The 26,430-nt window shown below is 46.8% G+C and overlaps 1 long non-coding RNA gene across 1 annotated transcript in view; it reads left to right on the top strand.

Moving 5' to 3' along the window:
- The first annotated feature begins 3,184 nt into the window (after nucleotides 1–3,184).
- Nucleotides 3,185–26,430, top strand: part of LOC109310037 — a 135,565-nt gene continuing 112,319 nt past the window's right edge. The window contains exons 1-2 of the long non-coding RNA XR_002101123.1: nucleotides 3,185–3,229; nucleotides 9,241–9,353. This is a non-coding gene — a long non-coding RNA (uncharacterized LOC109310037). The remainder of the gene's footprint in view (nucleotides 3,230–9,240; nucleotides 9,354–26,430) is intronic.

Here is a 26,430-nt window from a genome sequence, read left to right as displayed (position 1 = left end):
GCCCATGTTCATTTTGGAATCGATAATGACTCCAAGATCCCTTTCTGCCACTGTGCTTTCGAGAAGGGAGTTCCCCAGCCTGTAGGTCTGCTGCTGGTTCCTGCTGCCCAAGTGCAGCACCCTGCACCCTATTCTCACTCGCCCACCCCTGTAACCTGTCCAGGTCCAGCTGTGTCCAGCCTTCGAGCCCAGCAGCACCCCCAGACTCGGCAAGAGTCCGAGTCTCCCGGGCCAGAGCCGCCGTCCAGCGCGGCCTGGCTCGGGAAGCCCTGACCGCTCCCGGGGCCCCGCGTCTCGCTCGTGCCACAACTGCTCCTCCGCCTCCCTGCGGCTCCAGCCCTCGCAGTCGTCGGCCAGCAGCAGCAGCAGCGCGGCCCTTGCCGCCGGGCAGAGGTCTTGCACAGCCGCCAGCCCAGGTGCCAGGCGCGCCCAGGAGCAGCAGCAAGCGCAGCAGCCGCCGCTTCCCGCGCCCGCCAACCGCCCGCGGCCCCGCCAACCGCAGCTCGCCCCAGCTGTTCATGCTCCTTCGCCGCCCCCTGTGCAGCCTGGCCCGCTGCGGCAAGGGGCAGGCTCAGGAGCCCGGGGCCGGTGAAGGGTGAATGCCCTTCCCAGCAGGTTTGCCCCGCCAGGACACCGCTTAGCTGCGAGCAGTGGAGGAGATGCCTGCCGGCAGCACCGGGCTGAGGGCTTAGTGGAGACGTCTGGTGAGGCCTTACCGGAGTCTCGCTCAGCTGAGGTGGGGGCCAGCTGGCTGGAGCTGGGCGGTCTGAAGTCGGCTCCACCTCAGGAGCCCTTCGGCCAAGGAGACTTTTCTGGGACCGGGCGTGAAAACCGGAGTGGCTGTGACACCTACGCCAGGCTTCACCAAACGCATCCGATTTCATTCCCATTTCCTGCTCTAGGTAAGTTGTTTGCCACACCGTGTAGGACTGACAGGTACATTCAGGGGTCCCAAAAGCAGGCCTTTGCAGCCTCTGTGCTCTAACAGACTTCAGGAATACAGGAGACAGCCCCAGATGAGTCTCAGGTTGGGGCAAGGGAGGTTTACATTAGATGTTAGGAAAAACTTTCTCACTAGGAGAGTGGTGAAGCACTGAAACAGGCAGGGCTGTCCCTAGGGGGGCCAAATCAGGGAGATCACCCTGAGCCCCCTGGGCAGTGCTGTACACACCCCGCCAGCTCCATGCTCCGGCTGCTTGACCCCCTTTCCCTCCCCCGCTCTGCGTTTGCCAGCTCCCCCCTACCCCACACTGTGCCCCAGCCACTTGCTGCCCCCCAGCCCCACAGGGCTGATGCCCTGGGCCCCGCATGCCCCTAGGGATGGCTCTGGGAACAGCTTACCTGGAGCAGTGGTGGGCTCTCCAGACTTGGAAGTTTTTAGGGCCTGGCTTGACAAAGCCTTGACTGGGATGATTTGGCTGGGATGATCCTGTTTTGAGCAGGAGTGCACCTAGATGACCTGAGGTTCCTTTCAAACCTCATTTTCTCTGATTCTGTGAGCTTATTTTAATGTCTAAACTAGAGGTGCACCGATACACTGGTCCCATGTCGGACTGGCACCACTATAAGGAAAATTGACTGTATGGACAATTGGGTGTTTTTGGCTGACATGGCTGATAATGTGGCCAATAAATGCCACATATATGCACACAGCTGCAGTGCAGCATGCAGGTGGCCAGAATCAAGGCCTCCACTGTGTGGGAGGGAGTGGAGCTGGGACTGAGCCAGGGGCAGGCACTGCCTGGGTGGGGCGGAGCAGGGCAGGGCAAGGTAAGGTAGGGTAGGGCATGGGGTGGAGCTATGAGTGGCTTGTCGGAGGGGTGCAAGGAGTGGGTGGTGGCTCCCTCTGCTCTGCGCACCCTGGGAGACATGTGCCCTTGGATTTGCAGGCTGGGGGCGATGCTGGGCTCTTCCTGGGTTGGGCCGGGCTGCACTTGAGGTGGGCGGCAGCACTGGGAGAGGGGGTTGGGGGGGGCTATAGCAAATTTTGGGGTGGCTGCAGCCTCCCCTCCCCCTGTAGCATCCCTCCCAGCACTGCCATTGCCTGCCCCAAGGAAAAGCCTGGTGCTGCCCCAGCCCGCAGCAGCAGCCTGCCCTTGCCCAGCACACAGATCTGGGGGCACACACCCCCATGCCCTCCTGGGGTGTGCAGGAGCCACCCCTCTTCTGTACCCCGCAGATGAGCTGCTAGCGGCTCTGTTCCACGCCTCCCCGGGTACGAAATGCCTGCCCCAGCCCCAGCTCCGCTCCCTCCCTCTCTGCCAGGGGCACTGTGCCTTGCCGCATAGCCTTGGAAGAAAACCGCCGAGAGGTGATAACCAGACGCTGCAGTAAGTGGGAATGAATGCAGAAGCAGCCAGAAGAGGTGCAGAACATCCAGAGAATTGTCTATGCCCTGTTCTGATTTGGTATTTGCTCCAGGCCTCTCTGGCTCTCTCTACTGCTGCTGCACTTGCTACTTTCCCACTTACCCTCTCTTCCCGTCCTGTCCTCCTCAGTCCATTTTTCTTTCCATTTAGATGGTCATCCCCTAACTATCCACCCCTTAAAATCTTGGAACTAACAAATATTTGCTGCCCTCACCTGGTTTTCTCTACTTGTACTTCCCTCTTTTGTCTGTGTTGTCTGTTTGGCATGCGAGCTGTTTGAGGTAGGAACTCTTTGCTACTCTGGGCTTGTGCTGTGACCCTCACCATGGAGCCTATTCTTAGTTGAACCGTAGCTAGTATATTATTAATACTCAGGTTTAATAATTTGAGAATGTCCAGCTACAAGTCACCACTAGTTCAACCCTGGAGACTGACAACATCAAGGTTGTGGCAACAGGAGTCTAGAAAATGCAGATTTTATTACACCCTTGTCTTACAGTGTGTAAAGCCCTAAATAGATTCTCTGGTAAATTGAACTGCACTCTGGTCAAAGGACATTGTAGTGGTTAATTAAATCTGTTTCCTGCTTGGTTAGGATACCTGCCTGGACCACAAGCTGGTTGTAAGTCTTAATGAATGCCAGTAAAGCGCTTGGGAACTTTCAAACAAGAAGCTCAGGTCTAAAGGCAAAAAGTCTTACTTTTACTAATTATATTCCATGGGCTTGTATTACTTTGCCGTAGTTGGCTTTTAGATGGATTAATTGTTTGATGTTTAGTTTTCTAAGACCTTTTTTATTTTTTCTAAACCTCCACATAACTTTTCTGCCCTGAATCAAGCTGACAAATTTTTTGCTGAAGGTGAGTATGAGTTTGCATTTGCTTTACCCTCATGCTGAATTCCTTCTGCACATTTGGTCCTTTTCATTAAAGACATGCTATCTGTTAGAAGGGTACCTAATAGATATGTATGGCACATCAGTCACAATAAATGCTCATTGAATCTATAATCTATATATGTTTTACAGAGAAAAGTAAAATGATATGGGAAGGGGCTGCAACAGGGAGCCAAAGGTCCCCTGTTACTTAAAGGGGAAAGAGTAGTAGGCTAGCCTTGCTACCTAGGCATGCAGGTAAGCCAGAGCTAGCTCCACCACAATGAGCTGGATCAGTGGTGCAGGTTTTCAGGCAACTGGAGAATTAGAGCTGCAAACAGCTGGATTAAGCTGCAGCAGGGAGGGGAAATCCCTGTGGTTGATTAAGGAGCCATTTCACCAAAAGCAGCAAGGCTCCAAGGCAGACAAGTCCAGTGCCTGAAAGAAGGCTGGCAGTCTGGCCACGTGTGTTGCAGGGAACAGAGCTCCTGGGAGAGAGGGGCTGTAGGAGACACCCAGATAGGCATCCAAACCACCCTGAGAGATGGGAGCTGAGAACTTCAAGAGAGGGAGGGCTGATGGGATGTCATTTACCTGGAGGTGGGGGGATGCTTTTGTTCAAAAGCAGTTGCTTGTACTGTTGTTGCAGTTAAGTTTACAACCAGAGGACTGGATTGGTTATTAGGGGAGGCTAGGAGGTCATGTGGGGGTACCAGCGGGGCATGCTAGAGTTGGATGTTGTCATAGGAGGGGCTCAAGTTAGGGAGACCAAGACCAGCAGAAACTGAAGGGGGGCCTCAAGCCTGTTCCAGGGACTGGGTACAGGTTCCTTCAAACTGAAGAAGGTGAGGGCCTGTGCCCAGAAGGATCAACAAGGGCTAGGCAGCAGCTGACGATAAGGCTAGGACTGAAGAGCCAGGCCAATGTCAGTGGGCCCAGGTTTGGGAGTCTGCAGCTAGAGTAGCTGGTGGGCCAAGGCCAAGAGGGATGAAGCCTGTACCGACCGGGGTGAGGAAATTTGGAGTGACATCTGCAAGTCATGGGCATGGTTATAGGAATGGACAGAGGCCACAAACAGGTCATAAAGCGCCTGGTGTTCTGTCATGCTAACAGGGCCCGAAGGGCCATAACTAATTGTCCAAGTGGCAAGTTTGTGGTGGACCTGCTGTAAGACCTTGGGGTGGCCTCCCAAGCCCTTTGAGTGGCATTAAGCGAAATAACAGGGAAGGGCTGGAGGAAGCAATAATCACGTGTCCACCGGGGTCATCACAGGGGCATACAGCAAGTGAATATCACAATTAAAAGTTCATGAAGTATGCATGGTTCTTGAGCACCTTGGTGTCATACACGTTTTGTTACCTCACAGGGTAAGTTTTCTTTGTGACATCAGGAAAAGACAGAGAAAACTCAACTACCTGATTTTTATAGTGATTTGATACCTTTCATGAAAACCGTGCATCACAATTACAAAGTATATTACTGCTTTTGCAACAACGAGCCATTATGTTGTATGGCAATTTATCACTTCTCTGTCTCCAAATATAAAAGGTGGATTTTGCCAGAGCAAAACCAGGACAGCACTACTAGTATTTTCTGTTCCCTGCTCTGCAGTGGAGACATTTTATGTGAACTTAAGAAAACATGATCTGTGCCTAGACCAAGGGTGGGCAATTATTTCAGCTGGAGGGCCACTTAATGAGTTTTGGTGAGCTGTCCAGGACTGGAAAGGTAGCCCTACCCCTTGACAGGTGCCCTCCCACCCCCATTTGCCATTTTGGGACAGAAAGTCCCACCCCAACCCCTGTCCTTGCCATCGGAAGTCCCTCTCCTTGCCCCCAGAAGTACTTCTTTTGGGAGGGGAGGGTTGCCATCTTGGAATCAGAAAAAATACAAATCATACACTAAAAATACAAATACAAAAAATACAAATCATACACTAAAAGTCAAACACCTACTTTAACATATTTTAATTTTATTACAAAAAATATTTTTACATAGTGTATATAGAGGTGATTGGATAATAGTACAAAAATAAAGCCTTACTCTTGTATATTGTTTGTGGGGTGTGTTTGGAGTGTGTGTGTAAGGTAGGGTGTTGGGGTGGAGCTGTGTGTGTGTGTGTGTGTGTGGGGCATAGGGTATGTTGGGAGATTGTTGGGGGGGAGGGTGTGGGCGTGTGAGGTATGAGGGGGGCTGTGGGGACCCCCCACACACACTCCTTCCCATAGTGCACAGCCCCTGCCACTGGTGCAGCAGTAGCAGGTGGGGATGCTTGTGGGCTGCATAAGTGTTGCTGCCTAGTGGTGCACAGATCTGGCCAGTGTTGCACGTGGTGAAAAGGAGTGCAGCCAGGCCAGGCCGTCTCTATTGCGAGGGTCTCCCTGTGGTGCATGTGCAGCTCCTGGCACTCATGCACCACCAGGGAAGCCCCTCACTGTGGAGCCAGCCACCTTCCCCACGTGCAGGTGCTGGGACTCTGGTGGTGGTGGTGAGGAGCCCCATTCCCTGCGTCCATTGTGGCAAGGAATGGGGAAGGCAGCCAGCTCTATTGCACAGGGCTTCTCCCAGTGGCACGTGAGTGGCTGGAACTGCATGTGCACCCTGTGGAGCCCTGTGCGATAGTAGCAGGCCAGCCTAGCTGCGCTCCTTGCTGCCACATGCAGCACTGGCCAGAGCTGCACTGCCAGGTGGCAGTGCCTGTGTGGGCCACAAGCATCTGCTGTCTGCTGCTGCTGTTGGCAGGGGCTGCGCACCATGGGGGGGAGCGCAAAGGGGGCGGTCCCCCACCCTCCATCACATCAACACCCAGCCCACCTGAGCTCTGTGCTCCCGCCACCCCCCTAGGTGCAAGTTCTGTTACAAACTTGTTTTGTGTCTTGGGTAAGTAACTCGGACCCAGAATCAAAAAGGAGTTTTAGGTGCCCAAGTACAGAATTGTGCTCCTTGAAACCCTGGCTGAGCTGCTGCCTAACTTGGGAGGTGTATCAACTCCATAGATATCTCAGTTTTGATATTAAAGTCTGCTAGGCATTGAAAGATTTGTTGCTAAGTCCATTCCAAAGTGTCTCAGTTTAAAGGGGTCTAAGCATGAATGACATATGCCCCCCAGTGGTTGGGGGGAGGGGCACAGCAGTGCTGGTGGCAGCGGCGGCGGTGGGAGCACGGCAGCAGTCAGCAGGAGGAGCTCCTGCAGACACTGCTGGTGCTGTCAGTGGTGGGGGGTGGGGTGGTGCCAGACATCAGTGGCAGCCAGCTGCAATCACTGATGCCCCTGTAGACGCCGCTGGCAGCATCGGCAGTGGGGTTGGTGAGCAGCGACCGCTTACAGGCGCCACCAACAGTGTTGGAGGTGCCTTTTTGTAGGAGGTGCATTGCCATGCTTAGGGGGTGCACGTGCACCTTGTGCACCCTCTATGCGTTGCCACTGGGTCTGAGAAGTCCCAGTTTCTCATCCCTAAGCCCTGTTGGAATCCATAAAGCATGAATTGACCTGCTTACCCCTCCCCAAGGGCTTAATCCAACATTTTGAGCACATCTACTGGACTGGGCTCTACCCAAAGTGCAGAAATAGCTACTACTTTCTTTTAAAATACAGTTTCCATGATGATGGAGCAACAGTAGTTGCCTTTTCTGCAGTACCTCAATGGTTAGAGCACCTACCCAGAATGTGGGAAACCTCCTCTGCCAGAATCTGACACCCTGTGAATTTTATCCATAGATTGTGGCTCAATTCCTCATCTAAATTAAGTATTAAGTAGGGACACTTCTCACTTGAAACGGAGGCCTTAAAAATACTATGCTTAAAAACATAATAATAATATTTATGTCCAAGGATATTGCCTTGTTAAAACTATTTCAGCATAATTAAAGTGGCAAACCCCCATACATGTATACCGACAGTACATATATATAAACAATAATCCTTCTTAAAATTTTGTCTGCACCAGGGACCAATGTAGCTATGCTGGTAAAACCCACATCCTTTACTGACAAAGTTGTCATTAAATTTTTCAAAATGAGCATAGGTCTAAAATGCCAGAGACTTGGATAAGAACAACAAGAAAAAAAAAGATCTAAAAATACATCTGGCACATGAGAGTTGCAGCAAAGTTTACAGAATAGCATATAGAACCAAAGTCATAGCTGAGGTTACATTTCTTAATTCATGTTGCACCTTGTATTACTAGTTTATTAAATTTATGTAACTACACACTAACTTCACTGAATGATGTCCAGTCCATTAATTATTTCTCTTTCCCAAATCCAGAGTATTATTTATTGATGCTTAATCAAATGAGAAGTCCTCAGAAGTCAGGTTCAGGACTAATTGTATGCATCTCACATGCCCCATATTATTCGCAGTTCACCATTCATGTGGTTAGTCTGCTACAATTAGCAAACAAATAAAAAAGTCATGCCCTGCAAATTTTAAATCCGATTACAGTTCAAAACTTTCTTTTTTGGAGGAGTGAAGCTAAAATTTGAAAGTATCTGAGCTGAGAACTCAGTTTTTAAAATGCTTTTCACACAAAATACAAAATCATTTTTAAAATACAGGTAAAGTGACATTCACGGTCAAATTTCATAGAATCATAGAAAATTAAGGCTGGGAGGAACCTCAGGAGGTCATCTAGTCTGACTTCTTGCTCAAAGCAAGGCCATCCCCAACATTTTCTCAAGCCCCCAAGGACTGCCATTTCTAACTGAGAAGCTCAGGCTTGAACTCTCAAATGTCTAATACCCAGCTCACCACACAAGCCCCTTGGCCACAGAACTCAGCTAATGTATTAATTTCACCTTCTCCCTGGAGCTCTGTACTCATTTCTATTTTCCTGGTCATGATTCAAAAAGAAATAAGTGGATAGAAGTTTTCCCACCAGTTCTAGTAAGTTTTGGATCAGTCTTCACTGCTTGTGGCTGTGCTTGGTACGGCACATTTGCATCATGTCCTATGTAAAATGACCTGCAGTACTTGCTCCTCTTTCATCTCCCACAGCTTGAGGATGAACAAAATAATTATGAAACACTCCTATGCAAGGGCATCTATTCAAAAGTTTGCAAGAGCCATCTGTCAGGTTTTACACGTACATTACTATGAACTTACTACAAAACCATCTGAGGAACAGAGGAAGAAGCAGTATTTGTGAATATCAGATGGACTCTGCAAAGAGGACAGCTGAAATATTTATGTTTTTATGCTGTCTAACTGGTGAAAAATCCTGATCACAGATGCTCGCTTCTCTAAAAGTGTGGAAATGTACACCCCAACCTCTTTAGTCATTAAACTTGAAGGCTAAGTACAGACAGTCAAAAAAGCCTGAGGCTGAATTGATTCAATCTTTGCAGGTTTCTTTAGGTTGCCTAGAGTGAACTGATAAGCAAGTGAACCAATGTGCTGTTTCTTTGGGTTTTTTATGTCTGCAAGCATCCACTGGCAAAAACCAGAGTCACTACCTATGCTGTCAGTGATTTTCGGATACATAATTCTCAAATTAATATAATCAGATTATTTGGGGGTAAAGTTGAAGTCCCCCAGAGACATCAGTTTCCTATAGTAAACAGCATATTAAGATTGATGTGACTAGCCTTGCATCCAGCCTCCTTTGACACTGGCCCAAGTGACCAGGCACCTAATTAGAGCAAGCCCAGCCTGGGTCCACAGCAGGGCTGAAATTTATGCTTTTGGAGCTGCAGCAAGACACTGTATGCGCTCTACTGCTGTACCTATTAATGTGAGGGTAGAAGATGGGGAAAGAAACACCTTTGCTATTACAACAAAACCTATAAAGGTTTAAATTTAAAGTTTTAGGGTGATGATTGGCCACTCTTGTGGATAAACCTCCTTGACTTGCTCATTCATTCATTCCTTCTGTAGGAATACTGGTCTCTATAGTTAAAGCATTGGCCTGGAACTCAAATGATTGTTTCAGCTCCTAGCTCCTTTGCAGATTCACTGTGTAATCTTGACACAAATTATTTAATCTTTTGGTCCCTCAGTGCCCCATCTGTACTGTGAAGTTCTCATCTCTGTGTCTCACCAGGCTGCCACAAGTAAAAATGTATTAATGTTTATGAGAAGCTTGGAATCTACTATTGGAGTCACAAAGCAGGTCAGACTACATCAAAATGGTCCTTTTTGACTTGATCTATAAAGATCTATGAAGCCACACAATGTTGTAGTGCAGGGCCCATTCATAAACTTGCATTGTAGCTTCTTTCCCAAGCTTTATAAAAGTCTTATGTGCAGCTTGCCTCAACTTTCCTCCCCCTTAGTGTAGCTGTTTCTTGTGGTTCTTCACCAAGCATTGCTGCCTCCTCTTTCATATGACTCAGCTGCAAGCAAACTGGTGATACAGCAGACTCTCAGAGTTAACTTTCATTATTGATCAGAATAAAAATTCAGAATAATTTGTCCTGTAGGGACTTGGCCTGCTTAGAGGACATGGGTTTACAAACCTCCGGCAGGCCACTGGTTTGAAATGACCTAACCTGACTGTCTGTCTGTTCACAAGTGCCTCCACTAGATGGTGTGGTATCTTCATGTTTTAAAGAATCAAAAAAAAAAGAATGCTCTGAGAGGCACTCTCCCCTTCTCTGAGGTACTTTCATCATAGGTAATTTGTGCAGAAAAAGCAAGGGCAGTTCCTGGCCATCAGGGCAGAGGCACATCAGATGGAGTGGGAAACTTCTTTTCATGTTAGTTTTCTAAGGTGCAGTATAATAGTTTGCAGAGATGACGATATCTATAGGAAAGCCCAGAGACCTATACACAAAATTCAGGTAACGTAGCCTGCTAGGCCTGACATGCTGCAAGAGCCCTAGAGAATTTAGTACTGTACAATCATTATGAGAACAGAATCATTCTAAAACCAGGGTGCAAGAATATGTACAACCCACATAAGATTTAGTGTAAGCAACCAAAAAAAAGAAAGAAAGCTTAGGCACGAAGGGAACCAAATCTCAATCTAGGTTATGGTTGGCAATTATTTGGGCTCACAGGCCACATAGGGAGTTTTGAGGAGCTGTCGTGGGCCAGGTAACCCCGCACCTGCAACAGGTCACTGAACCTCCCTGTGTGGGATGGGGCTGCAGGCAATGTCGGGGGGGGAGGGTGGTCTGGTATAGGCACAGGTGGCAGCTTCACCCTTTGGCTGCCCTTTTACCCCAAGGAGGGGTTCAGGCAGATGCCCCGATTCCCAGGAGGAGGCTGCCACCTGCCTCCACAGCTGATGCTAGTGCCCGTCCAGTGCTGCTTCCAGCACACAGGCCACTAACTTGTGTAAGCTGCAGGGCCATACTGTAGGTGCAGGATGGTTGCGAAGGAAGAGAGAGGGGCAGCCTTGCCCATGATGAGTGGCAGTGGCTGGTGCTGGGTGCCAGGCAAAAGCAGGACTTGGTAGCAGGTGTGCTCACCACTTTTGGCGATGGGCCTTTCTGGCTGTGGCTGCCCAGAGCCCATGCTGGGACTGCCCTGTGGCTCCTCCCTACTCCTGCTGCTCTGTACCACCTCTAGGCCACTCCAGGATTGTGGGGTGGTGGCAGCAGCAGCAGGGAGGAGCCACAGGGCAGCCCCAGCACAGGCTTCAGGGAGCTGCAGCCAGAAGGACCCCAGGAACAGCAAGCGCACCTGCTACCAGGTCCTGCTTCTGCATGGCACCCAGCACTGGTCACTGCCACTCATGGGTATGACTGCCTCTCTCTGTCTTCCCCCCACTTCCTGCCCCCTGTTCTCTTCCCCCTCCCCAACCATCCCACACCTACAGCACAGCCCTGCAGTTAATACCAGTTCCTGGCCTGTGTGCTGGAAGCACTGCCAGGTGGGTGCTGGCATTAGTTGTGGATGCAGGCGTCAACTTCCCCCTGGGGACTGGGGCATCCTTCAGGGTCTGTAGGTGATGCTGGTGACATCAGCTGCGGTCCCAGGTAGTCGCCCCAACCCCCAGCAGGAACCTGCAGGCAGCATCCACCGCTGATGCTAGTATACACCCAGTGCTGCTTCCAGTGCATGGGGTGGGAGCTGGTGTAAGCTGTGGACGGGGCCAGGACATGCCCACCTGCCTGGTGTGACGCAGCACCCAGAACTGCCAGCTCCCTATGGGCCAGATCCTATGACTTTGTGGTTGCTGACCTGCGAGTCAGATAAAATCAGTTGGTGGGTCAGCTCTAGCCCACAGGCTGTATTTTGCCCACCCCTGATCTAGGTCCACATTTATGATCATCCAGAGGTGAAAGGTGGACCTGTTACAACAAGACTGAGCTTCTGTCCATTGTCCAATGAGCTGAACAGTTGATCTTTATCTTCCATTCTGGAGGCTGTTTTAATGCCCTTTTTGCATTAGCTGTTGAACTTCAGACACTGATTTTAATAGCTGGATGTCTAGGTACCTAATATACAAACCAAGCACCTTATCAGCTAGCTAAGAAAGTGTTAGTATAAACTGTACCTACAAACAAGGAAGCTTCAGCTGCAAAAGACTAGAAGTTCTTGGGCTACCATGTCTCGGGGTTTTCATCATTTGGTAGAGCACTGCAATGCTTCTGGTGCAAGTCAGAAGACCCCAAATGAAGGCTCTAGTAGTGTGTGTGTGTGTGCTCTGCTCTGCAGTTACTCCTTGCTCCAGCCTCAACCACAGACCCTCTGCTAGATGTAGGTGGAACAGAAGCCTCTTTTGTATCCAGGTGTCCTTATGATCACCTTTTCTGACATCTGTTAGTCAAAGGCAATGTGTGGCCTACCAGATCCCTTCATTCTCAGAGGAGACTACAAATAAGTTTTGCGTTCCTCATGTAACATACCTTTGTGAGAGGAATAAATAGTTCAAAGTATACTGAAAACTGAAGACCAGGCCCCTCACCCTCATCTTTATGCCACTCTGTTCAAGTGCAAGGGTATAAAACAAACATAAATCCAGAACGAAATAGGATTAATGGAGCCAGCTGTTACCTCAAAACTTCCTGCAACTCCTGCTGTATGGGTACATTGGTGTCACGGCAATAATGCCATATAGTCAGGTGGTCCACAGCTTATAGATCCTCTTTTGGGAGATGTGGTAGCTGGTGTAACTGAAAGCAACCTTGAAGCGTGCCTATTTTGTTCCACTCCCTCCAGCTCTGCCATAAGCACAGCTTGTGTACTGTCATAAAGGACCAAACCATGAGGCAGTTCATTGGGTAGCAGCACTGAATATAGTCAGCACATCCCAAATATAACTGAACTATTATGTCCTTTTTGCAGGTGCCTCCTGGAGTTGTGACCAGCCTTGGTAGAAGCTGCCATACTCTTTTTCTAGATAACAAATAGGCCACATAAAAACATAATTTATGTTCTGAAAAACTCCACTAAAAAACCATTTCTGTCAGTCACTCTTTCAACACCTGTTAGGATTGTGCCCTTGCCTAACCTTAAATGACTTGAACATCAAGGGCCATATCCTCAGGTGGTGTTAATCAGTGCAGCTCCATTGCCACTCTGATTAACAATAACTGAAGATGATTGCAGTTTACATCCTTTTTCACTGATTTTGGCTGAAAGGTATATATCTATTAAATTAATAATTTAAGGGACACAAACTTATCAAAGAAGATAAACTAGCTCTGGCATGGAAGCAAGAGGTTTGTCAAGTTTCTTTTAGTTAAAACCTTGCCATCTTTTGGCTGATTGTTCCTTTGGGGCTTTTACCTCTATTTTTTCATGCCTTTTCTTTTGACATGTGAGTCTATTTGATGTTGTCTATGAAATGACTATGTGGAACAAATGTTCTGCAATCATCTTGTCCAGCTGGGTACTTGCTGATAACAAGGTGAGCATTTTGCATTCTTTTTGTAGCTTTTGCTACCAGTTATTTTGAATGTATTGTATTTAGCACAGTTCTCTATGATCAACATATCCTACTTCATTGATGCTATGTTTTATCTATTACAAAAGAAGAGGAGATGGAAGGAAGAGGAACTGAAATGTCTGTAATCTAATTTTTGTGCTTAAAAAGAAACTGTCAAGTAGTTTAAAGTTACAGCTTGACCTCCTTCAATGGCTCTAACTAATCTTGTCTGTGGAGAGAGAGGGGGAGGGAGGGGGAAAGAGGTTAGAGAAACCTCCATGGGTTCTACAACTGTGCCTCAAAATGCATACTTTGTTGTCCATATTGTCAATGCCAGCAAGGCGATTGGCTCTAAGTGGGAATCTCAGCAAGGAAGTGAAGAACTAAATAAAAAGGGGGTTCACTGACTTCAGTATTTAACCCTGAGATAATTTTGCAAGAGTTTGAGTCATTCAAGCACCTTTCCGGGGTGCTCACTACTTTTCAGGGGGTGCAATACACGAGACGCTTTACTGCACAGTAGAGCAGTTTACTGGGTAGTAAGAGTGCGTGTCTACACATGCACATGCTTACTGCGCAGTAAACTGCTCTAATTGTAAGTAAATTTGCTACCTGCAAATGCAAGTAGCAAATTTACTTGTGATTAGTTACTGTACAGTAGCGCTCATGTAGATGCTTGAATATGAGCAAATGTGCTTCCAGTCAGCTGGGCAGCAGGGGCCAGGAGATTACGCCCGGGAGCTGATTGTTGCCAGGGCAGACTTCACCACCAGAGCCCAGGTGAAGACTATGTCCCCCACTCCAAGATCACAATTGAGGAGCAAGGGATAGGAGATCCTTATCTCAGGGAGCTGCCAGCTGCCTCACTGGTGAATTGGGGCAGGAGGCTGGGACTTGGCCCCCTCCTGCAACTCTTGCCAAGTCTCCTGCTGCAGGGGGCAGGTGCAGGGCCAGCAGGGGCAGGAGCAGATTGCTGCCATGAGCAGCAAATCTGCTCTGGAGTTCCTGCATGTGTAGATACCTGTCTGAGAGCATTTACTTGCAAGTAGTATATTCATGAGTAAACTGCTCCCAGATCAAATGTATGTATAGACACACGCAGGAAGTACACAGCATTTTGCAGGACATGGCCTTGCAATTCGCTTAGCTGCCATCCCAACTTCCTTCAGAGGTTTTATATTCACGCTTGCAAATACTGGCAGGGTTTAACATTGCTGCATCATTATTGAGAAGGGGAGGGGAGCTGCATTTCCTGACTGATTTGTCAGTATGGCTGAGCAGTTTAATTTTGTACACAAATAGAGTACAAAATTAGAGTGGACGCTAAATGGGCAAGTGGAATGAATACTGGGTTAGAAGACATGGGTGCTATTTCCTGCTCTGCTGCTCAGGTGTTGTATGTCATTGAAGAAATTGCTTCCTTTGTTTCTGTCTTGATTTCTCTGGGTGCATCTACATGTGCAGGTAATGTGCCTGAATGTTACTGCACAGTACATTCAGGTGCATTAAGGTTTGGCTGGGAATGTGTCTATGTGCACATCTGTTGAGAGCAAATTTGCTCCCCATGAAAGCAGTTCAGTCCAGGGGTGCTTCTGCCCTGGCCTGCCCTGACCTGCTGTATGCTGCTGCAGCAGTTCTTGGGTCCCTTGGATACCAGCCCTGGGCTGACAGGGGGTATGGGGATCAATCCTGGGCTGGGGGGGGCGCAGCTCCTTCACAGCTGCAGGGAGATTTCAGCAGGGTCTTGTGAGAAGGGTAAATATTTGTGCTTGTTAAGGGGAAAAGTCATTTATTAAAACCAGGACACCTGTAGAATATTTTGGTTATGGTTATGCTTATTACCAGCAGAGGGTGCTTACTCACAAAGCTTTGCTGTTACACAGATACAGATAATAAGGAAATCCAGTCAGGCACAATACAGGGAAGAGATAAATATTATTTACCTGGAAGGCTGTGCAGTTTTGGAAACTGGTAATGGATTGTGAAGCTTCCACCTCCAGGGGCTCCTATGCATGTGCAGGGAGGCTGTTCTGACGTACTGTAATTGCAGTATGTTGGAGCAGATTTGATTAGTTGAGTCTGCAGGAGTGTTGTAATTACTGCGCTCCAGCAGACTCTTGTGTCACATGTATCAGCAACCCTGCACTGAAAAATGGTGGCAGGGCACTTTAAAGTTTGTTTGATGAGCTTTAGTTTGAAGTGCCCCACAGCCATTTTTCAGTGCAGGGATGCTGATACACCTGATGATCACGCTTTAATTAGCGTGGCTCTCAGAGCTGTACTAATTAAAGCTCTCTCCCCACCCCACCCCCCACCTCCAGAAACACGTCTATAAATGCCCCAGGTTACCCATTAGAAATCTGTCCCTTTGGGGGGGAGGCTGTCGCATCAGGGTGACCTCCCTGGGCCCTGTGCTTTAGGGGGCTCCATGGAGCCAGGCGGAGTGGCCATGGTGACTCTGTGCTGCTGCTGGCTTCATGTCCAGCTGCTTGGCACACCGCCCCCCTGCCGAATCTGCCACTGGCTTCCTTGCATCCGGGGGCAGGGCCCTGCATAGGCTGATTTGCCTTGGGCCCCCACCCTGCTCAGATCATCTGTCTTCAGTAACTGAAAGTTGTTGCTATTTGACCCCTGTTGGGTGGTTTTTAACTTTAGTGGATTTTATTGAGCTTTTTATAGAGAATTATACACTTTCTATGTCCTTGTCAAGAAGCCAACAACTCGATTTAGAAATTGAGATAATTTTCTCATTCTTCATGGTTTCTCCACATCTAAAAGATAGATATTCTGATGGTGGGGGCTGCATGGGAAAAGTGACCTGTGGCTTGGACACAGAGGTGGGCCCTCATAGCTGCTGGGACCTGCAAAAAGTATCAAGTCTTACCCCGTATGCTGCCATGGACTGTGGTGATGGCTGCAGGCATGAATGGCACGTGCCCCCAACGACTGGGGGGGCACAGTGGCGGTAAGCTGGGAGCTCCCACGGATGCCACTGGCACTGTCTGCGGCAGGAGGGTTGTGAGTGCTGACCAGGGGTTGGCGACCACCTGCAGACATCGGAGGTGTCCAGCAGCTATTGCAGACCACCTGCAGACAGTGGCAGCAGCGGCATGGCGAGTGGCGATTGCCTGCAGCCAGCAGTGCCTTTTTGTAAGGGGTGCACTGCCACACTCGGGGTGCACGTGCACCCACGTGCACCCCCTTCGCATCGTCCGTGGCTGCAGGCCTCATGATCTGTGACCATATATGACTACTAGTAGCCTCAACACCTTTCACAAGCATGTAAAAATGCTGTTGCTGCTCTTCCAGCACACAGGTTGGAGAAAAGGCTGCAAAAAAGAACCCTACACTCAGGCCCAGCCTTTGATCCAGTCTTGTTCCCTTCCCCTGCTTAAACCAGATTACTCTGTTCCATGTGGATCAAGTGACTATGACCCTCTCTGAATAGTCCTACACTCTAAATACTCTTGTGCTATTTGCTCAAGTGCCAGCTGCATATTTATTTTAGTAATACATTATTGAAATAGGAAATCTTTCCTAGATATGAGCCTGCAGTGCAATCAGTGTGGATGCAAAGTTTCCATCTTGTGGGGCTCTCTGATAATCAAATGTGGAATAATGACTTTTCCAGTAACCTGTTCTTTCTGAGGAATAACATGCCCAGAAGTTGAGGCTTTGGGTTAGTTGCTCAAACTGTTATGATCATTCATGTACAATGGAGAATCAGCTTACATTTTGGCTGCAGCTACCCAGGAGCATGGATGACTTTTTATGGGCCTGATTCTGGTATAATTTAAATTTACATTTATATACTGGGGTAACTTCAGTGTCTTCATGGGACTTGTTCCTGATTTATACAAACAACAGTCTCTAGTTGTTGGTCTATGACCGTTATATTTCAAATTATATTTCAAATAGTAAGTAGCTTTCTTTAAATCCTCAAACTTCTTTTTATTCTCCCCCCACCCCGCTTAATATCATGTTGCTTAGAAACCTTTATGTGTTGAATGTGAAAAATAAGAATACCATCCTCCCCCAAATCGAACAAAAAATATCCTCTAATCTGTAAATGTCAATACTTTCTCCTCTCAATTAGTCAGCGTCTCTCTGGTTCTGTGCATGACAAAAGTTTCCTAGACAATCTTAATTTAATACATACAGCATAATCCCTTGGTTGATTTTCAAAGAGCTGTCCTTTCTCATATGCCTACAGGATATATTTTTCCTGCAGTATATCAATCATAATCTAGTTGATTTACATGCTTTCAGTATTCTCAGTGCCTTTGTTAATTTATCATCATCATTATGCCTTTTTGTTTCATAGCCTTTTCATTGCCTTCTCTCAATAATAGACTTCTAATAATCTCTGTTTTTGCTTTGCTCAAATAAATTTCTTTACTAGCCTCTGCATTTCTTTTAACAATCTAAATTTGGTCAAATTGTCATTGGACAAACAAAATGGTTGTTTATATATTTAAAGTACGTGGGCTAATGTGCAAGCCAATTAATTCATTAACAATAACCAAGAAAACTTATTGCTGACAAGAGGAATAGGCATCATGAGTTACTTTTTAAAAATAGGATGTTCTACCAGACAAAGAAATTAATTTATTTCGATGTTCAACCTCTTGGGCTGAAGGCTGATAGCTCAGATGTAGCAAAGCAGTATTACATTTGTATATCTGTTAAAAACAGTCCTTCCTTCTGGTCTCTCTAGTATCTCTTCAGATGGAGACTACACACGTCCCATGGCATTCCCTGAGAAGACTGGGGGTAACTTGTGGTGCCTTGAACAACAACAACTCTCAGTAAAACAGATCCCAATATCTGACAAAACATGACTTACGGCTGAATTACTATCGGCCTTTTGGCTCAGATCAAGTGCACCACCAGTATCTAACTTGAAAGTCCAAACAAATTAAATTCCAGATGAATGGAGGTGTGACCCACATTATCAGAGTGGGCACTTTATATCTTCTTTGTCACATGAGTTGGAGCTTGCTATCACTGCCAACTAGAGGACCTGCACTTTGGTTACTGTGTAGACTTGCCTGACTGAGGCATATCCTAGTCCCTATTCAGTCTGGTTCTTACCGCTCAGCCACAAACAGCTGGCCTAACTGCTACTTTGGGACTTCACTGGTGTGGGGAACTTCCTGGGGGCATGGCTGAATCTGTTTTGCTGTCTTCCCATGCACCAGGAATGGGGTATGCTTGGAATTCTCTTTCATTCAGATTCCCAGAATATGTCATTAAGGGCTACTGCAAACTGGGGACAACTTAGAGCAGTTTGTCACTTGTGAAATAGAGGCCATGCACCTTTTAGCACCTGACTTCTAGAAACTGGGTCACCACATTTTCTTACTGCACTTAGGGTTGTGGCATGCAAAACTATGCTTGCACCCCTCTAAATTTAATATGTATTAGTGATGTTATTTACCCATTCCTTAGTGTGCCCCACTAATGTAAACAGGTTTGGTTGCTGAAAATCAGGCTCTAAGATCCAAAATCACCAGTGCAGTTTTGATGTTATCTGATGGCACTACCAGTACCATGGGAATATTCAATATCATGCTCTGGAATGAATGAGAAATGTCATAGCTGTGTGGGTTATAATCAAGGATCCAGGTTTTCCATTTGCCACTGAAAAATGTGGTTTTTCTCCTTTAAATTGGAAAACAATGGATTTTTCTTTTAAAGGAGAAACATGCAGGAAACCATGGGTTTTGTCTTGTAGGCTGGCAGGATTCCAGTGGGCAAGGGGCTGCTTTGGACTATGGGGAACCAGATGCAGGAAACAGTGGGTGCCACTTGAATGTGTGCGTGCACAGATGCACGTGGGAGCCAGGCAGGGTGGAGGAGAGCAGCTTCTGCAGCTCCTTCCAGGAAAGTCTATGGAGGGAGGTGGCAGGAGGGACACAGGCAAAGTGTGGGGGGGCAGGAAGGCACAGGTGATGGGGATGGGGATGGGGAGGCCCAGGTGACATGTTGGAGAAGTTGGGAGGGGCACATGCCCCTCAGATTTCTGTGCCCACAGTGGGGCATGGGACTACAGCTGGGCCAGTGGGTGGGACCCACAGTGGGTGGGACCCCATGGCTGCCAGGGTGAGGCACCCCCTGCCTGCCCGGTAGAAGCAGGGGGCAGAACTCTGTACCAGCATCATGTCTCACCTTGGAGGCCGTGGCAGTGCAGTGCTCCCTCCCATGCCAGGTCCTGCTCACTTGGCTGCTGAGATGGCTCCTGCCTGGAGCTGGTCCAGCCCAGCTGCAGCCCCATGCCCTACTGTGGGCATAGAAATCTGGGGGACACATCTGCCCCATTGCCCTTGGACACATTGCCTGTGCCCTCCAGCCCCCCAATATGTTGCCTATGCCCATACCTCCCTTTCCCACACACTGGGTATGGGGGGCAGTGGGTCAGGAGTGAGGGGGCTGTGGGTTGGGCACTGGAAGGGCTGGGGGAGATTGGGGGGCTGTGGGTCAGGAGTGAGGGGCACCTGCAGGGCCAGGTGGCTGTGGCTTCAGAGTGAGGGGTGGGGCACCAACATATCACTGCTCAGCACCACAGAGCAGTGGGAGGGGATGACAGCCGCAGCTGGACCTGTGTGCTGGTGAGCAAAGAGAGCAGGGGGAGGTCTTAGTTTCCATGATTAAAAAAACCCCAGATCAAACACCAAAATGTATAGGTATTTAGGATGTATGTTATTATAATGATTGAGGCACTGGTAGGCTTCCCAATTGCTTTGAAATTGTAGATATATCAATAAAACATTGTGTTTAACTGATGCCTGCATCTATATGTATGTGTGTGTGTGTGTGTGTGTGTGTGTGTGTGTGTGTATGTATATATATACAGTGGTGTTTCATTGTAATTGCAGAAAAACATGGATTCGGGGGGTTTTAATTAAAGAATTTAGAATATTTAAACAGAAAAGCAAGATCCTTGGTTATAATCTAGGATTTGACATGTCTGTTCATTTCTGTGCTCTGCCCTGTCTTCCTGTGTGGTCTTAGTGAGTCACTTAGACACCCTGGAAAATCTTGCTCTACATCCCTGGTGAGATTATAATCATCTACCATCCATTGTCTTCATCTGGAAGTTAATGCCCAAACAGATGAGGTGCTTCCTGAAAATCCCAGTAGATGTAAAGATACAGAGAGAGTTGCCCTTAGATATCTTTTTCAAAACCTAGTCCTAAAACAGTTTAAGACACAACATGCCTGTGGTGGCTATGGCTTGTTTGCTTCTTTATTTTTTCTTTTAGTTTTGTTTTACTATGCTCCCATAGCACAGCCCAACAGAGATGGCACTTGGCTGGATCTCAAGAGTCCTGAGTTTCATGGTGAGGGATCTCATGAGCCCTGGGTTCGATAGTGGACGCTGGCTGCTGGGTAACTTTGGGAAAATTGCCTTCCCTTTGAGATCTATGGATAAACGTGATGCAGGTACTACTATTCATTTAATAAATCACATGATTTAGGGAACCGTGGGATAGCTTACTGAGCTTCATGGATCTAAGCAATTGTCCTGAATCTCTCATCTTAGAGCGTCCAAAGGGATGCCAAGATCACAGACTCCTCCGCAACCGATTCAGGCTGGACATAAGGAAGAACTTCTTTACTGTCCGAGTCCCCAAGGTTTGGAATAGACTGCTACCAGAGGTGGCTCAAGTACCCACTCTGAACGCCTTCAGGACACATTTGAATGTTTATCTTGCTGGGATCCTATGATCCCTGCTGGCTTCCTGCCCCTGGGTCAGGGGGCTGGACTCCATGATCCTCTGGGGTCCCTTCCAGCCTGAATGTCTATGAAATCTATGAAATCTTGGCAACTAAGACTACTGTTATAGACTGTTATAGGTGAGTGTCTGGCAGCATCAGTGTGGACCACGTTCCACAAGACCCACCACTGCAAAATGGCACTAACTGCAGCAGAGAGCCCAAGCATGGAAGAGGCAGGGAGACTGATTTATTGTTTTTATAGGCTGTCTCTGTAAATCAGGCCTGTAATAAGTGTGTGACACACAGGAGTGCTAGGAAGAGACTATATATCTCCTGGTCAGAGTCACATGATGAGGATCAGGGTTGCAAAAGGTTACAGTGCTGTCACAGGACCCTGATCAGCATCCTCTGACATTAGTGGCTTCCAGTTACTGGGGTCAACCGTCTTGTGGAGAAAACTTAAAGTGTTGCCATGTTTGATAAGCAGTGGACTCCAGTCTCTGGACCTGTCAGTACTGTATCTTTCTCAAACCAACTGAAAATAAATGTATTTGCTTTAGATCTGGCTTCATTTGGTACCAAGAGGACAAAACACAGTACGTATTGCATCCTTCTGGGTGTAATAAAGCTTTGGCAAAATGCCTGCCCTCCATGAAACTCCTAGATAGCCCTGGTCTACCAGCAAATGAATTCCTTTTGCTTAGCTTAGCACATCCCTGTTGGAAGTCATGCATTTTTTATGTCTCTGTCTTTAAAATATGGTTAACTTGTTCACTAAATGAATAAGATTATTATTAGTTTTAATTTATCTTGTTTATTGAGACCAGCTGTTCATTAACATTTATTTATCTGCTTATTTTGTGGATAAACCAATTATGTATAATGTGCCAGGCTTCAATGTGCAGGGAGACGCTGTAATTCTAGTCTGCAATGGCCACTAGCTGGAGGAATATGATTCTGCACTGGTAGTGTTCCTGTTCCTCTGCAGCCTGGGGAGCATTAGGGAGAGTTGGGAGAGGTTCAGCACTCCTCCATTAGAGGTTTCCTTTCTGCCACCCTTTTTAACTCCTCATGGAGTAAGCTACTATATAAATGGGAGCGGCACCTAGTTGCTAAATTAGCGTTGAACCAATGTCTCAAAATGATGTTATGATTTTCCAAATTCCATTTTTTTTATTTTTGCATGAGAAGTAAAATTTATAAAAAGTCTCACTAGGGCAGAAGGGTCACTGAGATCGGTTTTCATAGGCATGCAGTAGATGAATTTTCTTTTTCCCTTTTCATTCCAGATCATGATTCCATGACTTTTTTCCCCTCTCTTTTTTTTCCCTTTAGTTTTGCTAAAGTGGTAGGCATAAAAAAACTTGAAATTTTTTGCCCATTGTTTTCTTGCTTCTGCCTGCACAGGAATTAGAGAGAGGGTAATGTAACAATGCCTGGCATGCATGGAATATAATCCTTATCTGTTACTCAGATGGGTCCATCTAATCATGCTTGGAGGAAGAATATTTTGCCATATCTTTGGAGGCAGCATTTACTTGAATGACACATCCTGTGTTCCAAATAGATGTTAAACTCCCCCTAAAGGGAAATAACCCTGACAACATGTTTCTTGAATCAGGGGTGTTATTTATGAGTTAAGCTGTTAGAGTCATCTCATAGATTAGAATTTAAATTTTAAAATTGTTTTTAAAAAATAAAAAAGATGCCAGTTTTGAAAAATAAACTTGTTTTTGAAGGATATTAGGAGATGGGATTTAGTTGCAAGTAGGAAACTAAATTTTAATCATCTATAGTTCAAATTTCCATTTAATCTGTGGTGGTAACTTATAGATGTTGACCCAGAACAGCTTCAAAAAGCTGTACTTCTCAGTCCTGTAATCAGTTTCTTCAAATAATGAGCTAGGAAACCTTGGGCTATTCCTTGTTGATCTATGCTTGTGGCTTTTGGTCTTTTCACCATAAGAATCATAATAGTGATTGTGTTTGTTCTGCAAGAATTTGAGGAGGGATATTATGTACTAGCTTTAAACTATTGAGTGTAATTCTGCTTTACTCTCTCTCCTATCCTGTGCAACTTCAGCTACAAATTCTTGAGTGAATGTGTTTCAATAATCTTTGGGTACGTGCTCCCAGACACGCTCCCAAATCCTGCAGTAGAATTTTTATGGTATTTTAGAAACAAACATAGAGTTTGTGTTTTGGATCCTTTCTGCTCAAGAGAGCGTAATTCTACCCATTTGCTCCGTGTAAGTTAAAACCAACTGTGTGCTATAGTTAATAACTGGGCGGTGAAGGGCTGATGGATCTGGCATTTGTGTTTTGCTCCTACAATCCCAAAGAGCTCAAGTTTTATTGAATATCAGGGTGCAGAGATCTATTTCTCTAGTCAGCCTTTTGCCTGAGGGAGGTGATTGTGGGTTTGCACATAATTGTAAGATGACAGTCTATTATTGCTAACATTGATCAATGAGTTGTGTATTTATTCTCCAAATGCCCCTGGGGATTGTGTAATGGAGGCATTTTGAAATAAATATCTTAAATTATTTTAAATTAAATACACTATACCCTCCTGAAATCAAAGCATATGGCTTCTCCTGAAATTTTCCACTTCCCCCAAGTGTGAGCAGCAGACTAGATTCCTCCAAGGTACAGTGGCTGCATGTCATCTTTTAACTATTTTCTTGTGTTTAATGGGGCTGGGTTCATCCATCTGTCCCCAGCTCCTGCCTGCTGTGAGAAATGTGAGACAGCAGGAGGCTATTGATCAAACTGGAGGTAGATAAAGCTCGAGCTAGTTTTGATAAACCAGATTAATGGACAACCATGCTGATGGCACATTTTCAACAGAGATTGAAATGAAACTGTCTCGGGGACTCTCTTTATAGCTTCAGAACAGCTTTGCAACCAGCTCGAATTTACTGAACACACAGGGCAAGGTCTTGGGCTGGGCCAGCTCCTACTTAGTGTGTATGGAGGTAGACTGGTGAGGCAAAAATGTATTTAAGGACCTGTCTGTTCTGCCCCCATCACCAGAGCACAATCTGCTGCAGTTTTACATCCTTTGAATTCTCTATATTCTCTCTGTATTGGATTAAGGTGTTGAAGTTGCCCCTGCACTGCTGGAGCAGAACAAAAAGAATTATACAGGGGTGAAAAATCTGGCCAGTACATTGTAAGTCTAGTCTAGGAAAGTCAGCATTACCTATAATGCCCTAGGCAAAGGTTTGTTTCAGTAGCTTCCTGTTATAGTACATCCCAATCTCCCTCTCTTTTCTTTTTCCCCCATCTCTTATGAGTTGTCTTCTTCTCCCTGTCCATTAGGTTTCCTACTGTAGCAAATGTTGCAGAGTAAGTGTCTGGAATTCCATTCTTTCCATCAGCATCTTCTGGGATCTGAGCTTTGGGTGGGTCTTTTGTTATGGATACTCTTCCAGGGGTCATGGTGCCCTTAGGAAGGCATTTATGCAAGTGCAGAATTTTGTCCATGTGACAAGTTAACTTTGGGGGAATATATCAAAGCCACTGTGCATCTTGGTGATGCATCTCCTCTGAAGTATAACATCTTTGCCAGTAAAGCACCTCCCAAGTTCATGTAAGGGCAGTGGAATGATCCTGACTTGGAAAGAAATGTGTCAGATGTTCAATTGCCAGTGCTGCTTTCTGTGGCACTCTTGGTTTTCCTTCTAGCTTTACAATCCAAGCACTAATGAGGCTCAATTCTATTTAGCTTGTCAGAGCAGATGAAATCACACAGCTGTGGTGGTAGCATGCATGCAAGTATAGTGTGGCTTAAAGTAGTCTCATTTCAAACCTTTTCTCCTATGTGGATGCTGTAGCCTCTGTAGAGCAAGAACCAGTGGTAAACAAGGAACGCTTTTCTAAGACATTTTCCGTGGTATAATATCAAGAGCGTTATGCTCACTAATGTTTACATCCTGGTGGTCATCTATGTAAAAAACAAAATACAGAACACAACAAATATCTGCTGTCACATCAGACTGCTTTTCATGCAGTTACATTGTGCTAGCATTTGCCTGCAAAGCACTGCTTTTGATGCATAATCATGCACAGATATATTATCTTTTAATACAGTGGTTTCAACCACTGCATTAACCTCAGGGCGACCTTGGATATGGCTTTTGCATTTGTACCTGCAGCCTTTTCATTAAAAGCTCTTTGTGTGATATCCTCTGCAGTCTGTTTGGTGGTCTAACTCACTTCACATAATGGGTCAACACGTTTTCCAGGGTGCATGGGAGTGTGTCTGCAAAACAAGCTCCTTCACCATAATACTACTCACTTCTGTGTACCTTAAAACGCTTTCCAAGCATTGATAAATTACACCCTGGAACACTCCTCATTACCTCAACCCAGGAAGAGCTGAGTATTATGATTCCCATGTTGCAGTTGGCACTAAAAGGTTAAGTGGCTTTCCTAAGGCCATGAAGCAGGGGGTACGCTGCAGACTCAATTATGAATCCTGTATAGTAACAAGTGTAATGGATCCCTAGATGCCTGGTCCAGCCAACAAAGATTTGAGTGCAACCACAGGGCTGTTCTTTCATTTGTTCTGCATCCATCGTACCAAGATGAAGTTAGTGTTAATGGTGCAAGAAGAATTGCAGAGTACAAATAACATGGTGAAATTCCTGATAAGCATGCTTCTTCCCACAGAGGGACACTAAATGACTTGCTTAAGGTCACACAGGATGTCTGTGGCAGGATAGGGGATTAGACTGGAGACTGATTCCAGGGTCGCACCTTTATGATTGGGCCATGCTGCCTCTTTCTGAGGTTTCAGTAACTTATACTTGGGCCAATTTAACCCATAGGCTTCCCACCCCCCCGCCCCCATCCAGAGAAAGCTCAAAGGTGGCTTAGAGCAGGGATATCAAACTCACTTGGTCCTGCAGGCTAGATGAGAGTTGTTGGGCCTGTGGTCTGGGCCAGGATCAACCCCCTGTGCAGCACCTGCAGTGCCGTGTCCAGCCTGCACACTGCATGCAACATGCACTGGCCCAGGCCCTGCTGTGGAGGTGGCACAGGGTGTGCAGTTCATGCAGGCTGGACCCAGCTCCCCAGGTGCTGCACAGGCGGGAGGTGAGGGTGCCACATGAGGTGCATGCTGTAGACAGACCCCCTGTGCTGTGCATGCAGCCTTGTGCGCCGCATGCAGGGCCAAGACCAGCCTGTGAGGTTGGTCCAATGATCCTTGGGCTGGATCATATAGCGGCCATGGGACAGATTAAGCCTGTGGGCTGTTTGTTTGACCCTTCTGGCTTAGAGGCACAGTTACTTTATGATCCAGTTGCACTGTGTGAGCTAGCTAAACCCAGGTCTTTAGCCAGCTGGCATCCAATGGGAGATCAGGTTTAGCTGGTTGGATGAGCTTTTTCATTAATCTTGGAGACTGGCAATGGGGGCATTGCTGAGTAGGCTGAAGCAGTGTGTCCTGCTGTTGCCCAGGGGCATCTTTCTGATAGGTAACACTATTCAATGCCACTTAAGCTTATTTTGAAATGTCCCCCTTTCCTCTCTGTCATAGCATTAGCTTCAGGCCTGTTTGGGTATCTCATTCTTTCTGACTTTTAGCTGACTGAGGTGCCCCAGTGGTTTTCAATTAAATATGACTTGTTTGTTTCTC

The sequence above is a fragment of the Crocodylus porosus genome, unplaced genomic scaffold (genome assembly GCF_001723895.1).
Source record: "Crocodylus porosus isolate Cpor-Errol unplaced genomic scaffold, CroPor_comp1, whole genome shotgun sequence".
NCBI classification, from domain to species: domain Eukaryota; kingdom Metazoa; phylum Chordata; order Crocodylia; family Crocodylidae; genus Crocodylus; species Crocodylus porosus.
This window is presented reverse-complemented; position numbering and strand designations above follow the sequence as displayed.